The sequence below is a fragment of the Corvus moneduloides genome, chromosome W (assembly GCF_009650955.1).
Source record: "Corvus moneduloides isolate bCorMon1 chromosome W, bCorMon1.pri, whole genome shotgun sequence".
Lineage (NCBI taxonomy): Eukaryota > Metazoa > Chordata > Aves > Passeriformes > Corvidae > Corvus > Corvus moneduloides.
In genome coordinates this window covers 14,445,023-14,460,644 of record NC_045510.1, presented here as the reverse complement: position 1 = coordinate 14,460,644, position 15,622 = coordinate 14,445,023, and positions in this window count along the sequence as shown.

Genomic DNA, 15,622 nt, shown 5'->3' with positions numbered 1-15,622 from the left:
CCCACACCGGCTGTGGTTTTTAGCTCAGTGCGGATTTTGTGGAAGTTGGAGATATTACGATTCTATTTATTTAGCAGACAGAGATCCGTGCCCGGAGTGCTGGGAAAGCAAGGAACATTTTGTTTTAAAACTTTTGTGTGGCAAAGAGCATCACGTTCCTGAAAATAGTAGTGTGCTAGAAAAGGATTGGGAGAAAGTAGTAAAGGCTTTCGAAGAAGATTTTAAGTGGCAGCAAATCAGGCCTGGCAGAAAGCATAAGAGAATTTATAAAGAGTGGCTTATACACTATACGGGTGACCCGGAGTGGGTGGCACAGTAATTGAGTGAACTCGAACTCTGAACAGGATGGGAACCGGAAAGAGTAAGGAAATCTCTAGAGCGAGCCCGCTTGGCTGTGTTTTGGCCCATTGGAAAGAGATAGTAGGAACTGGAGGCACAGAAAATAAAAGAACTCTTCTAAAACATTGCACCCAATGGTGGCCACTGTATAAATTAGAAGATGGAGCAAAGTGGCCACCTAATGGAACTTTAGATTATAATACCTTGCTACAGTTAATGCTGTTTTTGAGACGGGAAGGTAAATGGGAACAAGTTTCCTATGCTGATGCATTTTTCTCTCTCCGAAATCACCCTGAATGGCAGAGAGATTGTGGAATCAAACCCCCCAGTGATCCTATGGTGTTAGCTCTGGGAAAAGGAAATAAAAAAGGCCGAGGAAGAATTAAGCGGTGTTGTTCGTCATGCGGTATAGGCCAGAGATGCATACAGTCAGACAAAGTCTATCAGGCAGCAGCTCAGGGACAAAATGATGATGAACTAACCGATTTGCTTAAGTCTCCCCTTAGGAGACAGGAAGAGGATGCGGACTCGGAAGGAACACCAACGCCAACCCCCTCTCCCCTGGGCAGTCCTGTCTTGTCCTAAACCAGGAAGCAGGTATTGATGGAGCCCCTACAGGAGGCAGTGGCACCTGATGGGAATACAATGTTGATTAGAGTACCTTTCTCTACTGAATGCGTGGTATAAAGTTGCCAAAAATTACTGAAGTGATCCAGCGGGTACCGCTGAACGCTTGTGACTCATAACAAAACAGCATAATCCAGATTGGGGTGATATACAATTACTATTGGGTGGACTAACAGACATGGAGAAGTAGTTAGTTTTGAAAACAGCAAGAGATTTGGCAGAGGATTATTACAAAATGCAACAATTAGATGTAAAAGATTACTTCCCACTCCAGGAACCACACTGGAGTCCGAATAGAACAGCCAAATTAGAGAAATTAAAAGGTTATCAAGAATGGATAGCAAAAGGGGTGGAAAGGGCCATTCCCAAAACCCTAAATTAGTCAACTTTGTATGCAGTGAAACAGGGTCCTTCTGATTAACCATCCGAATTCCTGGATCGTCTGAGGGACGCAATGCGCCGCAATACATCGCTGGATCCTGAGACCGAGGTAGGGGTACAACAGCTGGTATCATTGTTTCCAGGACAATCCACAGGAGATATCAGACATAAATTGCAAAAACTTCAGGGACCAGAGGGGAAGAACCTGGAAACTCTATTAGATGCAGCTTGGAGGGTATTCAGTAATCGAGAAGAAAGTTACAAGCAAGGGATGAAGAAATTTGTAGCAGTAGTAAGGGAAGGAAATAGGGAAAAACCTAGACAAGGACCCCCCAGACAAGGATCTCCCAGACAGGGCCCACCCCGGCTAGGTAAAGACTAATGTGCGATTTGTAGAAAGTTCAGTCATTGGAAAAATGAGTGCCCAGAAAAAAGACAAGAAGACCGCCAGAACAGAGGAGACCGAGAAAGAGGGAGGGTGGTTGCACATGTGAAAGAGGATTGAAGAGCCCCGGAGGATTCTACCCTAGCAGATCCATTGGTTATAATGAAGCTAGGGGAAAAGGAAAAAGAAATAGATTTTTTGGTTGATACGGGGGCAGCATATTCGGTTTTAAATAAAGCTTTAATGCCTGTGGGAGATGACTACATTGTGGTAGAAGGAGAAACCAGTCAATCTGAAAAAGCTTATTTTTCCAAGCCATTGAAATATAAAATTGGGAAACAATGGGGTATTCACAAGTTTTTATATTTACTCAATTCTCCAAAAGCACTTTTAGGGAGAGATCTATTGGAACAATTACAAGCAACCATTACATTTAGGAAAGGGGAAATTATTCTGGAGGTAAATGACCAACAGTAAGTGGAAATACTGAGCCTAATATTAATAACTAAAGGATCTGCAGAGGAAATTAGAGAAGAGATAACGAGTCAGGTGTTCCCAGGAGTCTGGGCCACAGATGTACCTGGCAGAGCCAAAAATGCAACCCTAATACAGATCAAACTCAAAGACGGAAAACAACCAGTTAGAATTAAACAATACTCCCTCAAAAAGGAAGAGAGATGTGGATGCTAGCAAGGGCTAGCAGAGGAATTTTCCTGTGAAACTTTCCTTTCTCATAAGAAAGCAGTTAGAGAAATCCAGCTTCTCACAGCTTCTCTGTGAAAGCTTTCATTCTCATGCAAACTGGATGGAAAACAGTTTGTAAGAATGTAAACCATTTCTGCACCTGCAAGTTGTTGTGAGAACAGTAGAATTGTTTTCAGACTTTTGAGAATAATATTTGGAAATGGGTGTTTTACTGCTCAGCCAATCACTTTGAGAGGTGGTGGGTCAATAGGCCAATCATGTAATTCCTCTTTTGCGAACCATGCTATAAAAGGTATGGGTGATTAAACGAGGTCGCTTCGGCCATATCTTTTAACCTGGACTTGTGTCGTGATTTTGCCGTTCTCAGGGGATAACAGTGACATCTGTTGACCAACCGACATGTACTGCAACTGCACTGACTTAGAAGGTCTGGGTGCAGGAAAATTCCTCTGCTAGCCCTTGCTAGTATCCACAGACAGAGAAGGAATAGGCCCAATAATTGAAAAATTCTTAGTTAGGATTGTTAAAAGAGTGCCAGTCTGATTTTAACACTCCTATCTTGCCTGTCCGTAAACCTGATGGGTCGTATTGGGTGGTACAGGATTTACGGGCTGTTAACAAGATAACTGAAGATCTCTATCCTGTGGTAGCAAATCCTTACACTCTGTTAACATGCTTAACACCAGAGCAAACTTGGTTTACTGTTTTAGATTTAAAGGATGCCTTCTTTTGCCTCCCTCTCCATGAAGTCAGCCAGAAAATTTTTGTATCCGAATGAAAAAGCTCTAAGAGTGGGCGCAAAACTCAGCTTACATGGACAGTGTTGCCTCAGGGATTTAAGAACAGTCCCACCCTGTTTGGAGAACAACTTGCAAAAGACGTAGATTCCTAGGAAGCCTCACCAGGAGAAGGGAAGCTATTGCAGTATGTAGATGACCTTTTAATAGCTACCCGAACAAAGGAAGCTTGCATAGCTTGGACAGTAAGCCTCTTAAACTTTCTGGGGCTCCAAGGGTACAGGGTATCTAAGAAAATGGCTCAGGTAGTGAAACAGAAAGTGATCTACCTGGGCTATGAAATCAGTGCCGGGCAACAAACTTTGGGGCAAGATCGCAAAGAAGCGATATGCCAAACCCTGAAACCCCAGACAGTGAAAGAGTTACAAACTTTTCTGGGGATGACAGGATGGTGCAGATTGTGAATCTACAATTACAGGCTGCTCTTGAAACCGCTATACGAGCTCATTAAAAAGGAAAGAAGAGATCTCCAGTGGACAAAGGAGGCCACGCGGACCTTCAATCAGCCAAAGAATGCCCTCATGTCAGCTCCAGCTCTAGGACTTCCAGACGTGAGTAAACCATTCTTTCTATTTTCCCATGAAAAACAAAGGATTTCCTTGGGAATACTAGCACAGGACCTGGGCCCATACCGACGGGCAGTTGCTTATTTCTCTAAGCAGCTAGATGCAGCAGCCAAAGGATGGCCTGGGTGCCTCAGGGCCGTTGCAGCAGTCGTGCTAAACATCCAAGAAGCACGCAAATTCACCTTGGGTCAGAAAATGGCTGTGCTGGTGTCCCACACGGTGTCCACGGTGCTGGTGATGCCATGAAGATTTTTTGCCTTTTCTTTTATACCCCTGTTATACCTTTTTTACAACTTCTGTATTCCTAGTGCTTTTTCCCTACATTCTTAGACTTGTTTGTCAAGTTAAAAGACTAAACATTTTAGAAGCTTCGTAGCTAAAGATCAATGTGCCCCAGACCCCAAGGTCCTCTCCAGAACACATTCTATAAACTAAGAACCATCCAGGGGAAGGTTCCTTGAGGAGGGGGGCTCACTTGAGCCTCTCATTGGGGAATCTTTGATAGATATGCTAATTAGTAAAACCTATAATGTTATACCTGATCTTTTGTGAGGGGGCATTTTTTGCAAGGTGCATTTCGATGCATATGACCTGGATGTGTGCACTTAAGGATCCTTAAAATAAATACCAAGGTAAAATCCTTTTCCCCTTCTAACCGTGTATGACTTAATTTTAAGACCAAGAAAAGGCATCGGTTGCTGGCGACCACGAAGGGACCCTAAAGACTTTGAAACTCACAGTCTTGGGTTGGAACACATCTTGCTTTGCCCCTCTCTTTGCCTGCAAATTACAGAGGGGCCGGAGCCACAGTCTAAGACTGTGACCAGGACTTTAGGACCCAGCACAGAAAGGCAGAAGCACAGAAAGAGGTGAATGAAAAGGGGATTGATATTACCAAGATTGTGCTAGCACTAGGGAAGGAGATCTCCAAAGGGGTTAGAAAGGTTCGGGGCAGAGAAGCCCATGAAAGGGGAAAGCTTAAACTTTTCCCCTGTAAACTGTAGAAAGGAGGGTATGCCCTCCGTGAAGTCCACAAGAGCCCAGAGGCTGCACCCTACGCAGCAACAGGGGTGTCTCAGAGATTGGTTGGTTAGTTGGTTGGTTGGGACGTCAGGAGTTGTGGGTTCGAATCCTGTTAAGATCAGATTTTCGCGCGCACGCATTTACTGTTTGCTAAAACTAGTTGCTTTTTAGTATTTTAAAGTGCTGTGTTGAAGTGTTTGTGTAGTAACCTAGATAAACTGCCCGGGAAATCAGAATTCCGAAGCCAGATTGCAGGCTGAATTCTGGAGTTGAGAGCTTCCCTCTGGCAGTTTTTCTGTCTGTGAGCAAACATGGGTGGTGTTTTTTCAGATGAAAATGTAAAAATCCCTCCTAACAGCCCATTGGAATTGATAATAAAACACTGGAAATGGCTGACAGGGCGAAAAACTACATTGGACACCCGAGAATTGATCAGACTGTCCACACGGGTTTAGCCGACTTTAAAATTAAGTCAAGGAAATTGGCCTCGCTATGAGAGTTTGGAAAGTAACATCATTACTGACCTGATGGTAGAATTGAGATCATTACGTAAGTTTGATGAACTAAGATATGCAGAACTTTTTACTATGTATCTGAACAGGGAAGAAGCATATGTAGTAGACAAAAGTACTATGGAAATGACTTTGAAGAGGAGAAAGGGAAAAAAAAAGCCGCAGCAAGCTGACTCGCATACTAATACAAACAGAGAAATCAATATGACAGATACAGATATGGTAGCACCAGCTTTGCGCAATGGGGGGTGTCTCCCCCCCCGTTCAACCGCCGGGGCAGCCCGGGTGGGAGGGGGGGGAGCGGTGGCTCCGCCACTGCCACCGCTGCCTCCGCTGGCGGGGCAGCCCGCACAAGTGGGGGTGGGGAGTGAGGGAGCAATGGCTCCGCCGCCGCCACCACCAGCAGGGCAGCCCGCACAAGTGGGGGTGAAGGCGGAGAGTGGGGAGGGGGTGGCTCTGCCGCCGCCACCTCCACTGTCTACGCCGCTGTCCAAGCAGGGGCAGGGGAGGAAGCGAGCGGCCGGCTCCAAGCCGGCGGAGCGGCGCAGAGCCTCCCCGCCCCCAGCCTCGTCAGGGGCGGAAGGCGAGTGCGGAGGTGGGAGAGATGCAAGTATACCACCACCCCCTGACCGCCCCAGAGGTGGAGAAAGTGCAGACTAGCCACCGCCCCCTGACTTTTCCAGAGGCAGAGACGGGGAAGGGGGAGGGAAAGGGGCAGGCCGGCCACCTTTCCCCGAGTACCCCAAACACGGAAGTGAAGGCAGAAATGGACACAGGCAATTGCGGCGGCCTTCCCCAATACAGAGAACTGCAGGTTTCCGAGCCAGAGACAGGAGGAGCCGCTCGCTCTCCCCACCCTGCGGCGCGGCCAATGTTAAAGCTGAAGGCAGACAGGATGGCCCCAACCCAGGCGGCTCTTGCAGAGCTAGGGACAGGAGAAGGTGCTTGCAGCCCCTGCCTCCCTACCCCTCCACTGCTGCAAAAAACGAGACAATTCCTGATCAACTTTCGGCTGGAACAATCTTTAAAACCAATGAAGCAATTTCAATCAAAAGCAAACGGGATGATTTTGATACAGATGGTTCTCACGGGGAGGGAGGTAGAAGAAGGGGCAGGATAGCCCGAGAAGCTATGAAAGCAGTCAGTCCAAAGGTCCAAAACAGATAAACGGGGGGAGGAAGAACTTGCATTAGAAGCACCTCTGAGACAGGCTGTGGGAAATCAAGGAGTCATTTATATAAAAACACCATTTTCCCTCGGAAAATTACAGCAGTGGAAAAACTCAATTAGGAAGTACAAAGACAACCCAGAGAGAGTAGCTATGCATGTAGAAATAGCCATAAAATCCCAAAACCCAGATTGGGGTGATCTAAATGTTATGCTAGATGAATTATTGAATAAAACAAAGAGAGAAATGGTCAACAAAGCTGCTATATCTGCTATAGAAACTCAAATTGCAACAGGAAGTCTCCAAGGGTCAATTAATGATATCTATCCCCTAGCAAGCCCTAGTTGGGATCCCAATGTCCCAGAACAGATGGAAAAGCTGAAGCGATACCAGAAATAGGTGGTTGTTGGGTTACAATGTGTCGTTCCTAAAGCAATGAATTGGGCTAGGTTATATGAGATCAAACAAAATCCAAATGAGACCCCCACAGGTTTTCTAAATAGGCTTAAAGAGGCTGCACAAAAATACACTACCTTAGACCCTGACTCACCTGAGCAGCAGATCCACCTGGCTTACCTGTTTATAGGTCAATCATCTAATGACATAAAGAAAAAGCTGCAAAAGATAGATGGGCCACCGGACATAAGTGAACTGTTGAATGTAGCCTGGAAGGTATACCAGAACAGGGACTTAGCAGACAAAGATAAACATCATAAACCCCACCACAAAAAGAAGTATGATAAGGGAAAGTCATCTGGCACATCAAAAAGGGGTCCCCCTTTTCCCCTATCTGAGGACCAATGCGCAATTTGCAAAAAGCAAGGACACTGAAAAAATAAGTGTCCATCACAAACAGAAAAGAAGCCCCCAGTTTTGGAACTAACCGTAAATACAGACTGACGGGGACCGAAGGTAAATACCCCAGCAAAGCCTTCAGTTGTAGCTAAGCTGGAGAATGATGATGTTGAATTTCTGGTTGATACTGGGGCAACGTATTCTGTGTTAAATACTTTAAAAGATAAACTGAATCAAGATACTGTGGATATGATCAGAGCTACGAGGGTAAATGAAACAAGGCCTTTTCTCCAGCCTTTAAAATTTAAATTGGGAAAACACTGGGTCACTCACCAGTTCCTGTATATGCCAAATTCCCCAATGCCATTATTGGGCAGAGATTTACTGAAAAAATTGGAAGCAGAAATTAAGCTTTCCAAGGAAGGGGGAGTGAAAGTTATAATCCCAGAATCTAAAATTATCAAAGCAGCTGCTGTACAGGAATGCCATGGAAAAATTCCCAAAGAAGTTGAAGAGGCTGTCATTCAAATAGTGTGGGCCAATGATTCTCCTGGGAGATCCAAAAAAGCTGAACCTGTGAGTATTACACTCAAAGCAGGGGCTACACCAGTAAGGCAAAGACAATATCCTCTAAAATTAGAAGCTCGTAAGGGATTAGTACCTGTGATTGAAAAGTTTCTCAAATTTGGGTTGTTAGTGGCATGTGAATCCAGGTACAACACACCAATCTTGCCAGTAAAGAAAGCTGATGGTAAAAGCTACAGGTTGGTACAGGATTTGAGGGAAATTAATAAGATAACAGAGGACATACACCCAGTGGTAGCGAATCCCTACACACTTTTGACAACACTAACAAAGGATGGTTCACTGTTTTAGATCTCAAGGATGCCTTTTTCTACATTCCTGCGCATAAGAATAGCCAAGAACTTTTTTCTTTTGAGTGGGAGAATCCTGAAACAGGGAGGAAGACCCAGCTCACCTGGACAGTTTTACCACAAGGATTCAAAAACAGCCCAACCATATTCGGAAACCAGCTGGCAAAGGAGCTTGAGGACTGGAGGAAACAAGAACCAGGAGGAGCAGTTCTCCAGTATGTTGATGACATCTTAATAGCAGCCAAGAGACGAGATGACTACATAAAGCTCACTGTAAGTCTGTTAAACTTTTTAGGCAAAAGTAGGTATCAGGTCTTGTTCCGGTTTGGCCAAATTTCGAAATATATCCTCTGAGAGAAGGTACAACCACCCCTCCCCCACCAGGTTCGGGAAAAATAAATTTTCCTCGAAGGAAAGTGAAGGAGATAAAACTATTTATTTAACAAACACACGGGAAAAGGAAAATAATGCTAAATAATAAAATCTCTCGCTGTGGAGAAAAAAACCTGGGAAAAAGTGTTAGAGTCCTCCCTTTGGTCTCCTCGGAGCTGGGGCTTGGCCCAGGGCCAGGCCCTCTGTGCCCGGTGGAAAGTCCTCCTGATGTGCTCTGAGGTTGAAGCAGTCCAGTAGAAAAGGGAGAAAATCCAAAATTCCATGGAAGGAAAAGCAAAGTTCAACTCCTAGTCTCTCTCCGGAGAAAAAGAAACTGAACAACTGGCCAAAAGCTGACTGGGAAGCAGCAAGCCGGGTGCTTCCCCGCTTCCCTGCCACACCTGAAAAAAAAAAAGTCCGTATCTCTATGTGACCTTGAACAAGCTGCAAACTGCTTTGAGAAAGTTTTGCGCAGTTTAAAGGCATAGAAAGGCACAAGAATTAATTTCTGCGCATAGGGCAGCGATATGGGATACACATCACAAAGTCACCCCAAGACATTCCACCCCTTATCCCATATTGTTGGCTCAATGCCCAAACTAATATATTCTAATTCTACACACAGACATTAATACACACATATATATATATACCCACAGCTATATACGAAAAGTGACAGTGACAATCAACAAGCAGGACGATACAAGCCTTTCACACTACAGGTGGTTCTCATACAACAATCAGATCTCCCTGTGGTACACAACGTGTTGTTCTATCTTTCTGCATTACCCACCATGTGCAACCAGGTCCCTGAGCAAAGACAACCCCACGGATGGGTTTGTCTGTACTCGAGGCAGAATTTATCCACACAGTCTTTCCTAACAGACCTCTGACATGCACTACTGGGACCTTATCTCCATCTGTTGTATGCAGGGATTCAGATTGGGCTGGACCAGCTCTATTGGTGGAACCTCGGGTGTTAACTAACCAGGCAGCCTTTGCTAGATGCTGTTCCCAATTTTTAAAAGTTCCCCCACCCAGTGCCTTCAAAGTGGTTTTCAACAATCCATTGCACCGTTCCACTTTGCCCGCAGCTGGTGCATGGTAAGGGATGTGGTACACCCACTCAATGCCATGTTCTCTAGCCCAGGTGTTAATAAGGCTATTCTTAAAATGAGTCCCATTGTCAGATTCAATTCTCTCAGGGGTGCCATGCCTCCAAAGGATTTGCTTTTCAAGGCTCAGGATGGTGTTCCGGGCTGTAGCGTGAGGCACAGAGTAGGTCTCCAGCCATCCTGTGGTGGCTTCTACCATTGTGAGCACATAGCGCTTGCCTTGGCGAGTTTGAGGCAGTGTGATGTAATCAATCTGCCAGGCCTCCCCATACTTGTATTTGGACCACCGCCCACCGTACCACAGGGGCTTCACCCGCTTGGCCTGCTTGATTGCAGCGCATGTCTCACAATCATGGATAACCTGGGAGATACTGTCCATGGTTAAATCCATCCCTCGGTGTCATGCTCACCTATAGGTGGCATCTCTGCCTTGATGACCTGAGGCATCATGGGTCCATCGAGCTAGGAACAACTCTCCTTTATGTTTCCAGTCCAAGTCTACCTGGGACACTTCTATCTTTGCAGCCTGATCTACCTGCTTGTTGTTTTGGTGTTCCTCATTAGCCCTACACTTGGGGACATGGGGATCTACATGGCGGACTTTCACAACCAGCTTTCTTACTCAGGCAGCGATGTCTTTCCACTCTTCAGCAGCCCAGATTGGTTTTCCCCTACGCTGCCAATTAGCTTTTTCCCACTTTTCTAGCCATCCCCACAGAGCATTGGCTACCATCCATGAATCAGTGTAGAGGTAGAGCTTTGGCCACTTCTCTCTTTCAGCAATGTCCAGGGCTAGTTGAACAGCTTTGAGTTCAGCAAGTTGGCTTGATCCACCTTCTCCTTCAGTAGCTTCTGCAACCCGTCGTGTGGGACTCCATACGGCTGCTTTCCACTTTCATTTCATCCCTACGATGCGACAAGAACCGTCGGTGAAAAGAGCGTAGCACGTGTCTTCTGATGGCAGTTGGTTGTACGGTGGAGCTTCTTCAGCACATGTCACTTGTTCTTGTTTCTCTTCATCAGTGAGACCAAAGTTTTCACCATCAGGCCAGTTTGTGATTATTTCCAAAATCCCACGGTGATTCAGTTTTCTGATACAGGCGTGCTGTGTGATGAGAGCAATCCATTTGCTCCATGTAGCATTGGTGGCATAGTGGGTAGAGGGAACCTCTGCTTTGAACATCCACCCCAGCACCGGTACTCGGGGTTCCAGGAGGAGTTGTGCTTCAGTTCCAATTACCTCTGAGGCGGCTTGGATTCCTTCATAGGCTGCCAAGATTTCCTTCTCTGTTGGGGTGCAGTTGGCTTCAGACCCTCTGTAGCTTCGGCTCCAAAATCCCAGTGGTCGACCTCGAGTTGCACCAGACACCTTCTGCCAAAGGCTCCAGGACAGGCCATGGCTCCCATCTGCAGAGTAGAGCACATTCTTCACTTCTGGTCCTGTCCTAACTGGACCAAGGGCTACGGCATGAGCGATTTCCTGTTTGATCTGGGTGAAAGCTTGTTGCTGTTCAGGGCCCCAATGGAAATCGTTCTTCTTGCGGGTAACCAGGTAAAGAGGACTCACAATCTGGCTGTACTCAGGAATATGCATCCTCCAAAAGCCTATGGCACCTAGGAAAGCTTGTGTTTCCTTCTTGTTGGTTGGTGGAGACATTGCTGTGATCTTATTGATGACCTCAGTGGGAATCTGACGCTGTCCATTTTGCCATTTCACTCCCAGGAACTGGATCTCTTGAGCAGGTCCCTTGACCTTGCTCTTCTTGATGGCAAAACTAGCTTCCGGGAGAATTTGGATTATTTTCTCTCCTTTCTCAAACACTTCTGTTGCGGTGTTTCCCCACGCAATGATGTCATCAATGTACTGCAGATGTTCTGGAGCCTCACCCTTTTCTAGTGCCGTCTGGATCAGTCCATGGCAAATGGTGGGACTGTGCTCCCACCCCTGGGGCAGTCGGTTCCAGGTGTACTGCACACCCCTCCAGGTGAAGGCAAACTGATGCCTGCACTCTGCTGCCCGAGGAATGGAGAAGAATGCATTAGCAATGTCAATAGTGGCATACCACTTCTCTGCTTTGGATTCCAGCTCATACTGGAGCTCCAACATGTCCGGCAGAGCAGCGCTCAATGGTGGAGTCACTTCATTCAAGGCACGATAGTCCACAGTCAATCTCCATTCTCCTTCCAATTTGCGCACAGGCCAACTGGTACTATTGAAGGGTGAGTGGGTCTTGCCGAGCACCCCTTGGCTCTCTAGCTCACGGATCGTCTTATGGATGGGAATCACAGCATCCCGAGTTGTCCGGTACTGTCGGATATGCACTGTCAAGGTAGTAATTGGTACTCTTTGTTCTTCCACCTTCAGAAAGCCGACTGCAGATGGGTTCTCTGATAGTCCAGGCAAAGTGTTCAATTGCTTAATGCCCTCTGTCTCCACAGCAGGTATTTCAAAAGCCCATTTGAGTCCCTTTGGGTCTCTGAAATACCCGTTCCGGAGGAAGTCTATGCCCAAAATTCACGGGGCTTCTGGGCCAGTCACAATGAGATGTTTCCACTCATTTCCAGTCAGGCTCACCTCAGCTTCCACCAAGGTCAAATTTTGTGATCCACCTGTTACACCAGAAATTGAAACAGATTCTCCCCCCACATGCTGCGATGGAATTATTGTACACTGCGCACCAGTGTCAACCAAGGCATCATATTTTTGTGGTTCTGATGTACCAGGCCAACGAATCCACACAGTCCAAAAAACACAGTTTCCCCTGGCCTCTACCTGGCTAGAGGTAGGGCCCCTCTATGCCTGGTTATCCTTCTTTCCCTGGGCCTGCATCTTAGAGGTTCCTTCATGGGAGTCGTACATGTCATCATCTTTTCCATCATTTCCGGCAGTTTGGCTACAGGCAACTGGAGCTACTTCCTTTTTGGTAGAACTTTCTTTCTGAAACTTGCGCTCCTTCAATTCACGCACTCGTGCTGCCAGAGCAGAGGTGGGTTGTCCGCCCCACCTCTTCGTGTCTTCCCCACTGTCTCACAGGAATTTCCACAGCTCACTTCATGGGATGTTCCTTCTCTCTGGGGAACGTCCTCATTTGATATCAGAATCTCTGATCTGTACTGTCGAGATTTGGAGAAGGCACTCTTTAATCTCCTGGTGATTCTTCTCTATCTTATCTTCCATTTTCTGCATACGTGTTTCTACAGCTGCGACTCTTGTATGTGTTGGGACATGCACAGGATCTGCATATGCTCGGAGCTTCACTGCCATATCCTGCACAGTCTCATTTGCACCGTAGTTCGATTTCATTATTGCTAAAGCAGAAGCATATTCTTGTGGCCCAAGTTTTATGAGTTTTTGCCACATATATGGATTAACTCTGGCTCAGTCTGGGCTCCTCAATCCTGGATCATCTGTGAAGACATCCTCTACCACCCCTAGTTCTCTCAGGCACTGGATCCCTTGTTCTGTGGTCTTCCACTGGGTTTGCTGCATGTAGAGATCATCTCCGGACATATATCTTTCAGTCACGCCTGTCAAAACCAGTCTCCAGAGACTGGCAGAGTCAGCCCCCCTTATCATCACTTGGTCGATAACTGGATCACATGACAGGGATCCCAAATGCCTCGCTTCAGCACCGTCCAGCATCACATCATCACCTGCAGAATCCCAAATACGGACCATCCAACTTATTATGGATTCATCAGACCGTCGGGTGTAATCCTTTCTTAAGCTGTGAAGGTCCTTTATAGACAATGACTCAGTAATGGCTTCTGTGCCTGAATCAGTTGATGGCTTTGAGGTTCCTTCCCCTGCATCATCATCATCTTTCACTGGGCAATCAGTTTTGGTTGTGTGTTTTTTCCTCGTGACAGGAGCCACTGCCAATGGCTTAGACTCTCCATCTGGTTTGGGCTTGCGGTCTGGTGTGGCTGCAGTCTGAGTGACTGGGGTGTCTGCAGGCTTTACTGATTTACCTTCCTGCCTCTCTACCTTTACCTGCTGCAGTGTGCAATAGGCATATGCCAAAGCCCAACATATTGCAGGAATCTTGTTCTCATTGGAATTGTCATTGTATTTCTCTTTCAGATATTTCGCCACCTCAGCTGGTTTCTGAACTTGTTCAGGGGGAAAATTGCAAACCATTGGGTCAGAGAATTTCTTCAGGATTTGGCCCATATCCTCCCCTTTCCCACACCACTCAGGATGTTCCACCTCTAGGTCAGGTATCTCAGCAGTCACCCTGGAAATCTGAGCTCTCATTCTAGCCAAGCTGCGAATCACATAGACGAAGATTACCAGATTAAATACCAGGAGGATGGTGTCTTTAACATCCAGGGGAAACTGAATACTCTCATAGGATAACCTATCAAATTGAAAGGGAAGGGAAACCCTGTCTCCTCCTCCTCTAACAATCTGGGTGCAATTACTAATAAATTCCCAAAACAGGCTACCGAAGCTAGGACTGGGGTTAGGACGGAGAAACCACTTATCATACACACTTCGAACAGCTGCCGGTACCTCTGTCAACTTCTTATAAATCATTATCACTGAGCACAGCAAAATAGAAATCCGAATTTGTGTCCCTGCTCTGCAAAAATTCCTTATCAAGGATAAGATCGGACCAAGTTCTGGATAGGCAAATAGGCCTAGGGACCAGAAAGGCACTAGTACCTTAAACAAGCCTACGGACCAGAAATACATGAATATATCAAGCCAGAGAAACGTTATGAGCTCAACCAACATGGTGACTATTTTACCCCAACACAGAGTAAGTGAATTCAAACCAAAATGTAATTAGCACAGGTTTTTTCACTTTCCTTCGAGCCACGGAGTTGGGTGCCACTAAATTTGTTCCGGTTGAGCCAAATTTAGACATATATCCTCTGAGAGAAGGCACAACCACCCCTCCCCCCACCAGGTTTGGGAAAAATAAATTTTCCTCGAAGGAAAGTGAAGGAGATAAAACTATTTATTTAACAAACACACGGGAAAGGAAAATAATGCTAAATAATAAAATCTCTCGCTGTGGAGAAAAAAACCTGGGAAAAAGTGTTAGAGTCCTCCCTTTGGTCTCCTCGGAGCTGGGGCTTGGCCCAGGGCCAGGCCCTCTGTGCTCAGTGGAAAGTCCTCCTGATGTGCTCTGTGGTTGAAGCAGTCCAGTAGAAAAGGGAGAAGATCCGAAATTCCACGGAAGGAAAAGCAAAGTTCAACTCCTAGTCTCTCTCCGGAGAAAAAGAAACTGAACAACTGGCCAAAAGCTGACTGGGAAGCAGCAAGCCGGGTGCTTCCCCGCTTTCTTGCCACAGCTGAAAAAAAAAAAGTCCATATCTCTATGTGACCTTGAACAAGCTGCAAACTGCTTTGAGAAAGTTTTGCACAGTTTAAAGGTATAGAGAGGCACAAGAATTAATTTCTGCGCATAGGGCAGCGATATGGGATACACATCACAAAGTCACCCCAAGACAGGTCTTGAAAGAGAAAGCACAAGTTTCCAGGGAAACAGTAGTATACCTGGGCCTGGAAATTTTCCGTGGACATCAAAAACTCAGCAGAGAACGGAAGGAAGCCATCTGTCGACTTCCAGAGCCCCATACCATAAAGGAGATGCAGGCCTTCCTGGGAATGGTAGGTTGGTGTCGCCTATGGATATCAAACTACGGTATATTGGTAAGACCTTTATATGAGGTTTTTAAAGCAGCTGAAAAAGGGACAATCATGTGGACAGAGAATGCCAGAGCTGCATTTAAACAGCTGAAACATTCCTTGATGTCAGCCCCAGCTCTGGGGCTGCTGGACATGACTAAACCTTTTGAACTCTTTACACGTGAGCGACTGAATGTTGCTCTTGGGGTACTGGCACAGCACCTTGGAGACCAGCGAAGAGCTGTGGCCTATTTCTCAAAACAACTAGACAATGTAGCCCAGGGTTGGCCAGGATGCTTGAAAGCTGTGGCAGCAACAGTC